The sequence below is a fragment of the Triticum urartu genome, chromosome 1, assembly GCF_003073215.2.
Source record: "Triticum urartu cultivar G1812 chromosome 1, Tu2.1, whole genome shotgun sequence".
Lineage (NCBI taxonomy): Eukaryota > Viridiplantae > Streptophyta > Magnoliopsida > Poales > Poaceae > Triticum > Triticum urartu.
Window position 1 is genome coordinate 79,833,448 of NC_053022.1, and position 8,386 is coordinate 79,841,833.

General features: G+C 40.7%; 1 long non-coding RNA gene across 1 annotated transcript; it reads left to right on the top strand.

The window, feature by feature from the left end:
• The first annotated feature begins 466 nt into the window (after positions 1–466).
• LOC125549100 lies at positions 467–4,548 on the top strand. The gene is made up of 2 exons (XR_007301252.1): positions 467–4,300; positions 4,387–4,548. It is a non-coding gene; the product is annotated as an uncharacterized LOC125549100 (long non-coding RNA).
• Positions 4,549–8,386: the final 3,838 nt, after the last annotated feature.

The window sequence follows — 8,386 nt, forward strand, 5'->3', positions numbered from 1 at the left end:
AAATCAGAGAGAGAGAGAGAAAAAATAGCCCATGTAACAAATGGAAGCCCATCTTCGTGAACAAGGAAACAAGCCGACAGGGGACAACGAGACGAGGGACAAATCACGTGATCAACAATGGCAGCCCATCTTTGTGAACAAGAAAACAGGCCGACAAGGGACAACGAGACGAGGGACAAATCACATGATCAACCCCTGCGCGAATTTTAAAGTAAACAAATCCAATGGTTGTAGACTTAGATGTGAGATAACTAAATTTCATCCAGATATGACTTAACAAATCTGAATACTTAAAGTGCAGCTGCGCTATTAAGTCGCTGCGAGCGCATGCGCACGGACCGCACCATGGAAAAGATTTATCCCAGATTTGAAACTGCCACCCACCCATTTTTTATATGAAAAGATTCTTTAACTACAATTTGTTAATTTTTGCTTAAATGCTGAAAAGTGCAGCTGCACGATTTCGTCCCGCTGAGCGCACGCACTAGCCGACAAAGTCCCTAAGCCAACCTACCGCTTCGTTATCTTTCTCTCCAAAAAAAAGTTTTATCCCGATCCTCTTTTCCTCATCTCTCAAGCGAAGCAGAGGAGGTCCATCGTTGACGCCCAGGCGGTCGTGGGGGAGGCGGCCCGCCGGAGGAGCTCGACGAGCAGGTCGACCTGGGAGCCGGGGCAGCAGCACTACCATCTCCTCCCCCTCTTTCCAGGAGCTGGAGCTGGGTCGGCCCATGACCCTCCTACAGCTCCCCGTCGTTCCCCTCCTCGATGACATCGATGATGCGGTGGATGTGGTGGCAGTTGGTGCCAGTTGGGGAAGCTCTAGTAGCGGCCAAATCAGACGCGACCTATCTCTGGCAGGCACAATCCATTGAGGCACCTGCGCCGGCCCGCACCCGCTGCCCCGTCGCGCCACCACAAGCATCGCTAGTAGCATCGACAGCGCTACCGCCGACGTGTCCACCGCACGCGGCGCCGGCGCCGGGTGCACCCACCGTCCCTTCCCTTAGTACAACTTCTTCACCCCTCACTTCAATTGTAGTAGTACTACTTAGGCACTGGCAGTCGCGACCGGGTTCAGTGGCCACCAAAATGGTCAATGGCAGCAGGGCGGGGAGTTGGTGGGGCTCGCCGGCTGAGATATTTTTGTTTTCCCCCAACTGCTGGATGGCGGCGGCGCAACTCTCAGCTTCTTGGGGGTGAGGGGAGGGAGGAAGAGAACAAGGGGGATTGTAATTGCTGGACATGAGCAAAGAGTTGCTCAAAATCAAGGTAGCAGATAGGTGATTTTTTTGTGAGATGAGTTATAGGCTAGATTCAGAGATTCAGAGATAAGGGAAGAACATGGCAACAGTCAACACACGCCAAGTCTGATTGAAACTAGAGAGGAACGTTTAAGGTTTCTTGATGGAAGAAGCACAATGCCATAAACTGATTTTAAGATTCATAGATAAGTGTTTGCTTTTTTATGTGATATATGCTTCTATATATGTTACGGTCACCTTTTTATTTTTGTTTATAAAATGAAATGAATGTCTTCCATGCAACTTAGGGGTTTAGGGTGTTGGCTTTGCATGAGATACAACTGATTTTACTACTATAAACTCATTTTTGCGCGATTTGTTGCTTCATTTACAAGCATGAGTTTGTTTTCCATTTTGAACTAAAGTTACTTCACTTTTATTGAATTCATGGGGGCTTTTATATTCAGTGATGTCCAGTCTACCTTTTTTATTTGTTACTCTACAAACAGATTCCTACTATCTTGGAAGTTGGAACTAGTTGCAAATAGTTGCTCTAGTTTTTAATATGGGTTGCCTGGAGTTACACGGAAGGTTGCTTTAATTTTTACTAAATTCATAGGATCTTGTTCCTTGTTATCTTCACGTTACCATCTTTGTTTTGTGTTAGTCCCAACTGATTTTTACTTTCGGGAACTGTTCATAACTACTTGCTCATGTTTTTAGCACGAGAGTTGCCTGTAATTACAAATAGAGTTGCTTTAATTTTTTAGGTAGAGGGGTAGTGAACCAATGATATGTGCTTAATTTCTGAACCAGTGGTATGTACTGAAGATAAAATGAAAAGAAAACATTGGTACTAGGTGCTCCTACCTCTTCCTAACAAAGGTTGCGCCATTTTTTTATCGTCATCGCAGAGCGAAGAAATGAACATTTGAACCGGCTTGGGCGAACATTCCCCATGACCTGCGATGCCAATGAGGGTTTAGTGTCGTAAAAATCATTTTGTTAGGTTCAATGCTTGCCCAAAATTCCTATTCGGTCAAATTAGAGCTCTACTTGGCAACTCTCTCTAGTCTAACGCCGATCTGTGTAGTTTTAGTTTGTTTTCTACTTACAAAGCCATAAGCTGCAATAACACGTCATGATCTAAGAATCCATGTTGGAAAAGAAACAACATGCATTCTTTCTAAGCATGAGAAAAATTTGGCATAAATCTTGGAAGCTTCAACCTGATGCTGCACATACATCAGCTAGTCTAATATGGATGACTTACAATGGTTTTAATTTGCTGAACTTTCGTGCGGTGTGCTCAATTGACAGCGCCAAGATCGATAAACCTCTAGCTATATCAAATACTTCAAGATACTAGTTTTTGCATCGTCCATGAACTGTTCCTCCACACCATGATCAAATACGAGGATCAACCATCATCAATTTGTGCAACTACAACAAAAATACTCCCTCCATCCTATAATATAAGAGCATTTTTGACACTAGTGTAGTGTCGAAAACGCTCTTATATTATGGGACGGAGGGATTAGTAAACAAGGGGCATGCTTTTTCTAGTGTGATCGAGGATGGACTAGGTGCTATCTGTCTTTTTGGAGGGTCTACTCCATCATGCAAACGAGCGCCCCACGTGCTCGCACGCCTAGGGTTGTGACTGGAGTTGCACAAAATGTCAGAGGGAGTTGCCTAGGAGTGGATCACAAGTGTCCCTGTTTTTTCCGTTTCGTCGAGTGGAGTTGCTCGGTAACATTTTCTTACAAGTGTTTTCCGTGACAAGAGTTTGCGTAAAATAACATCAGGAGTTGCCTAAATATTGTATTAGGAGTGGCACAAGTTATTGGAGCAAAATCGGTCAGAAGTTGCTTCATTTTTGAAACAAGGGCAAACCATTTCTTTAATTATTTTTCATTTTTTGCTGTAGAATAAAAAGGGTCGCTCAACCTGATGCTTCACAGGGTGAAATGGCCGATCAACATGAGGTACTCGTGGTTTTTTTAGATACACTTTTTGATGAGACGATGAATATGAAGAAGGAGGCCAACCGAAATGGGCGAAGAGAAATGGATAGGAAGTAATTCTAGAAAATATAGTATTAGTTGCATCACATGATAGAGGGAGTTGCTTGATCCATACCAGTAATTGCTCAAAAACACAGGCAGTGGAGATCGAGAGGTGTGGAAACCAATTCACGCTACCAAATAGTTTATTTCCTTTTTTAGGATGCAAAAAACTGAAAGCATGTCTTCAGTCTATCCTTTTTAACCATTGTTCGCCTAAAGAAAACCAGCCCATGCCACCTACACATGTTTGCTTTTTTTATGTGATATAATGCTCTTATATATATATATGTGCTATTGTCACCTTTTTATTTTTTTATAAAATGGAATGAATGTGTTCCATGCAACTCAGGGGGTTTTGGTGTTTGTTTTGCCTGAGATATAATTGATTTTACTCTCGTAAACTCACTATTTTGCAATTTGTTGTTTCAGTTACAAGCATGAGTTTGTCTGCAAATTTCAAGTAAAGTTGATTCAGTTTTTACTGAATACATGGGGATTTATATTCAATGATCTTTAGTCTACCTTTTCTATTTCTTGTTACTCCACAAAATGATTGCAAATTTCAGCTGAAGTTGCTTCAGTTTTTACTGAATACATGGGGGCTTTATATTCATTGATCTTCAGTCTACCTTTTCTATTTCTTGTTACTCCACAAAATGAGTGCAAATTTCAACTAAAGTTGCTTTAGTTTTTACTGAATACATGGGGGGCTTTATATTCAATGATCTTCAGCCGACCTTTTTGATTTGTTCCTCTACAAACCGGTTCCTACTATCATGGACTACTTGCAATTAGTTGCTCCAGTTTTTAACATGAGTTGCCTGGAATTACAAGAAAAGTTGATTTCATTTTACTAAATTTATAGGGGATTCTTCCTGGTTATCTTTAGTCTACCATCTTTTCTTTTTGAATCACTCCCCAATTAATTCTTACTGCCAGGGAACTGTTCGCAACTAGTTGCTCCAATTTATAGGGGACAGTTTTATTGTGGTATGCATCATTTTATTTTTTGTTTTGTTTTTTCACACATGTTTTTATCCTAGGATAACACAAACATGTCACTCTTTTATCCACAGGAGAAAGGGCGTACATGGGCTTAACAAGATCACGATGGAGCGACAGAGTAGGGGAGGGGGTAACAAGATCATGTCTTATTTTGTGTGTGTGTTTTTTTCCGGTAACTAAGTTGTTTGGGAAATACACATGAGTTGCACATAAATTAGCTCATAGTTGCTTTCTTTTGTTCTGGTCAGAAACATTTAGAGCTGCTATGTTTATTTTCTTTTTTATTTCGTAGATAACTTGTGCTAGACTGAATACTCTGAGTTGCCCTACATAGTTTGCGTCCTTTTTATGCACAATACATGAAAGATAACATAGTTGCCCACAATTAACCATACAGTTGCCTAAAACCAAATATCCAGTTGCCCGCAATCAACAAATAGTTTGCCTAAAACAATGTATCCAGTTGCCCAATCCTCATGAATAGAAACATTCATCAAGGCCATTATTATTTGGTAAATATCTAAAGGTTTTAAATACCTGTAATTAAAGTTTGTGTCATAGAGGTGGAGTCAAGAATTTCCTCTCCTCGGGTGAATCTCTTAGTGTGACTATAGAGGGCAGCGGGGGAACCGTCAGGTTTCCTAGCTGGAGATATGAGACACATGACTATGTGTGTGTGCGCACGCATGTGTGTGTTTTCTCCTTTGCTATTGCCTAGGTTCCCAAAGAAAACTGTGAAGTTTGTCAGGCTTGGACTACACACGAGTTGTCTCGTGAACTTAGTATTTTCTGTATGTGGCTGCTTTATCTAGATACCAAGTCAAGATAAGACTACACATGAGTTGTCTGGTGAATGCATTGGAGTTGCACAAAAACACCCCAAAAGTTGCTGGCTTTTTAAGTACAACTCTAGTGCATATAAGTCATATGGTTGTTTTTCTTTCCTACCCTCAACGCACTCTGTTGGATGGTTAAAAGTGTCTAGAGAGGCTGATTCTCACATTTTTTGGGGTGATTTTGGTGATCCACGTTGGAGTTGTCCTTATGGTAGGCGATTTAGAGGTGAAACTAGTCAATTGGTAGTCATGGTAACCAACTTAGAAGGATCTTCCATTGATAGGTAGTCATACTAGGGGGAAGATGAGTTGCTTTTCTGTATCACTAAAGTTGCCTCTATAGCACACAAAGTTGCTTGAAAAAAAAAGTTCGTCGAAACCTACTCATATGTGATCTAATTTTGACGAACTCGTCGCAAGAAACCCAACGGTGAAAACGGATTTGAATTTTGACATTCTAATCAAAAGTTATAAGTTTTTAAAGTTTTTGATCCCCTAATAAATATAGGTAGGATAATCATGGTCCTTTTCTGGGTTGTCCTAACAAGGCCGCGTGGCTGGTCCTTCCTTTTGGGGAGAGCGCTAGCTCCCGCAAACTGGCGCCCGAGCGCCAGGTAGTCATGTCCTAATTTTTGTCCACCTCATTTGACCAACTATATGATGTAACGTGCATTAACTGTGGTATGGGAAAATTCAAAAAAAACATAACTTTCAAACCGCGTGTCGAAATTATGATCTATTTTCACAGTTGGGTTTCTCGTGACGTTCTCTTAAAACTAGATCTCATATGGATATGTTTTGGCGATTTATTTTCAAAAGCAACATTGATGCTAGATGAGGCAACTTTAGTGCTAAACATGAGCTACTTTGATGATAGATGAATTGCACCATGTGTATAACTGAATTCGCCTAGTAGCTTCCTAGTTAGTTGTATCCAGTAGTGTTATAGTTGGTTAACATGGTTGCTAAGTTGCATAGATCAAAAACTAAGTTATATATAGTTTAGTTGCCTACCATGTTGTTTAAGTTGCTTGCCGTAGAATGGAAAGTTGCCTAACATGGCTTCTAAGTTGTCTATCTCAGAAACTAAGTTTGCTATGTTGCTACGAAGTTACCTACAAGTGATCCTCGATTGTATAGAATACTATGGAAATTGTCCATCAAGGGACCTAAGTTGCCTACAATGTCAAAAAGTTTTCGTGGGATTTAAGTTGTCTATCATGATTCCATTTTTTAAAACTATGTGGGGTTGCATGGTGTCAGATTATTGTGCTTTCCTTTTCTGGGGAGTCTGTCCTCTTGCATGGTGTGTTCCCTCTCTTGACCCATAAGGTCCATATCTTTGCCGGGGGTGCCCGAAACTCCTTTCCAATGACCCGATAAGTACCCGGTACTCTCCGAAACACTTTCGGTGTCTGAATACCATCGTCCTATATATCAATCTTTACCTCTTGACCATTTCAAGACTCCTCGTCATGTTTGTGATCTCATCCGGAACTCCAAAAAACATTCGGTCACTAAATCACATAACTCATATAACACTATATCGTCAATGAACGTTAAGCGTGCAGACCCTACGGGTTCGAGAACTATGTTGACATGACCGAGACACCTCTCCGGTAAATAACCAATAGAGGAACCTGGATGCCCATATTGGCTCCTACATATTCTACGAAGATCTTTATCGGTCGAACCGTTATGACAACATACGTAATTCCCTTTGTCCATCGGTATGTTACTTGCCCGACATTTGATCGTCAGTATCTCTATAGCTAGTTCAATATCGTTACCGGCAAGTCTCTTTACTTGTTCTGTAATACATCATCTCGTGACTAAATCCTTAGTCATTTGCTTGCAAAATTATGATGTGTATTACCGAGAGGGCCCAGAGATACCTCTTCGATACTCGGATTGGCAAATCCTAATCTCGGTCTATGCCAACTCAACAAATACCTTCGGAGATACCTGTAGAGCATCTTTATGAACACCCAGTTACGTTGTGACGTTTGATAGCACACAAGGTATTCCTCCGGCATCCGGGAGTTGCATATTCTCATAGTCGAAGGAATATGTATTTGACATGAAGAAAGCAATAGCAATAAACTGAACGATCAATATGCTAAGCTAACAGATGGGTCTTGTCCATCACATCATTCTCCTAATGATGTGATCCCGTTATCAAATGACAACTCATGTCTATGGTTAGGAAACCTTAACCATTTTTTATCAACGAGCTAGTCTAGTAGTGGCTTACTAGGGACATGGTATTTGTTTATGTATTCACACATGTATTTAGGTTTCCGATCAGTACAATTCTAGCATGAATAATAAACCTTTATCGTGAATAAGGAAATATAAAATAACAACTTTATTATTTCCTCTAGGGCATATTTCCTCTAGTCTCCCACTTGCACTAGAGTCAATGATCTAGATTACATTGTAATGAATCTTACACCCATGGAGTTTTGGTGTTGATCATATTTTTCTCACGGAAGATACTTAGTCAACGGGCCTGCTGCATTCAGATTCTTATGTATTTTGCAAATTTCTATGTCTCCATCCTTGACTTGTTCACGAATGGAGTTGAAGCGTCTCTTGATGTGTTTGGTTCTCTTGTGAAACATGGATTCCTTCGCCAAGGCAATTGCTCCAGTGTTGTCACAAAAGATTTTCATTGGACTGGATGGACTAGGTATTACACCCAGATTGGATATGAACTCCTTCATTTGATGCTTCTGAAGCAGCTATGTACTCCGCTTCACACGTAGATCCCGCCACGACACTCTGCTTGGAACTACACCAACTGACAGCTCCACCATTGAATATAAATATGTATCCGATTTGTGACTTAGAGTCATCCGGATCAGTGTCAAAGCTAGCATCGACGTCACCATTTACAATGAGCTCTTTGTCACCTCCATAAACTAGAAACATATCTTTGGTCCTTTCAGGTTCTTCAGGATGTTCTTGACTGTTGTCCAGTGATCCATGATACGTCTCCAACGTATCTATAATTTTTGATTGTTCCATGCTATATTATATCTTATTTTGGACATTATTGGGCTTTATTATACACTTCTATATTATTTATGGGACTAACCTATTAACCGGAGGCCTAGCCCAGAATTGCTGTTTTTTTGCCTATTTTAGGGTTTTGCAGAAAAAAAATATCAAACGGAGTCCAAACGGAATGAAACCTTCGGGAACGTGATTTTCGGAATGAACATGATCCAGA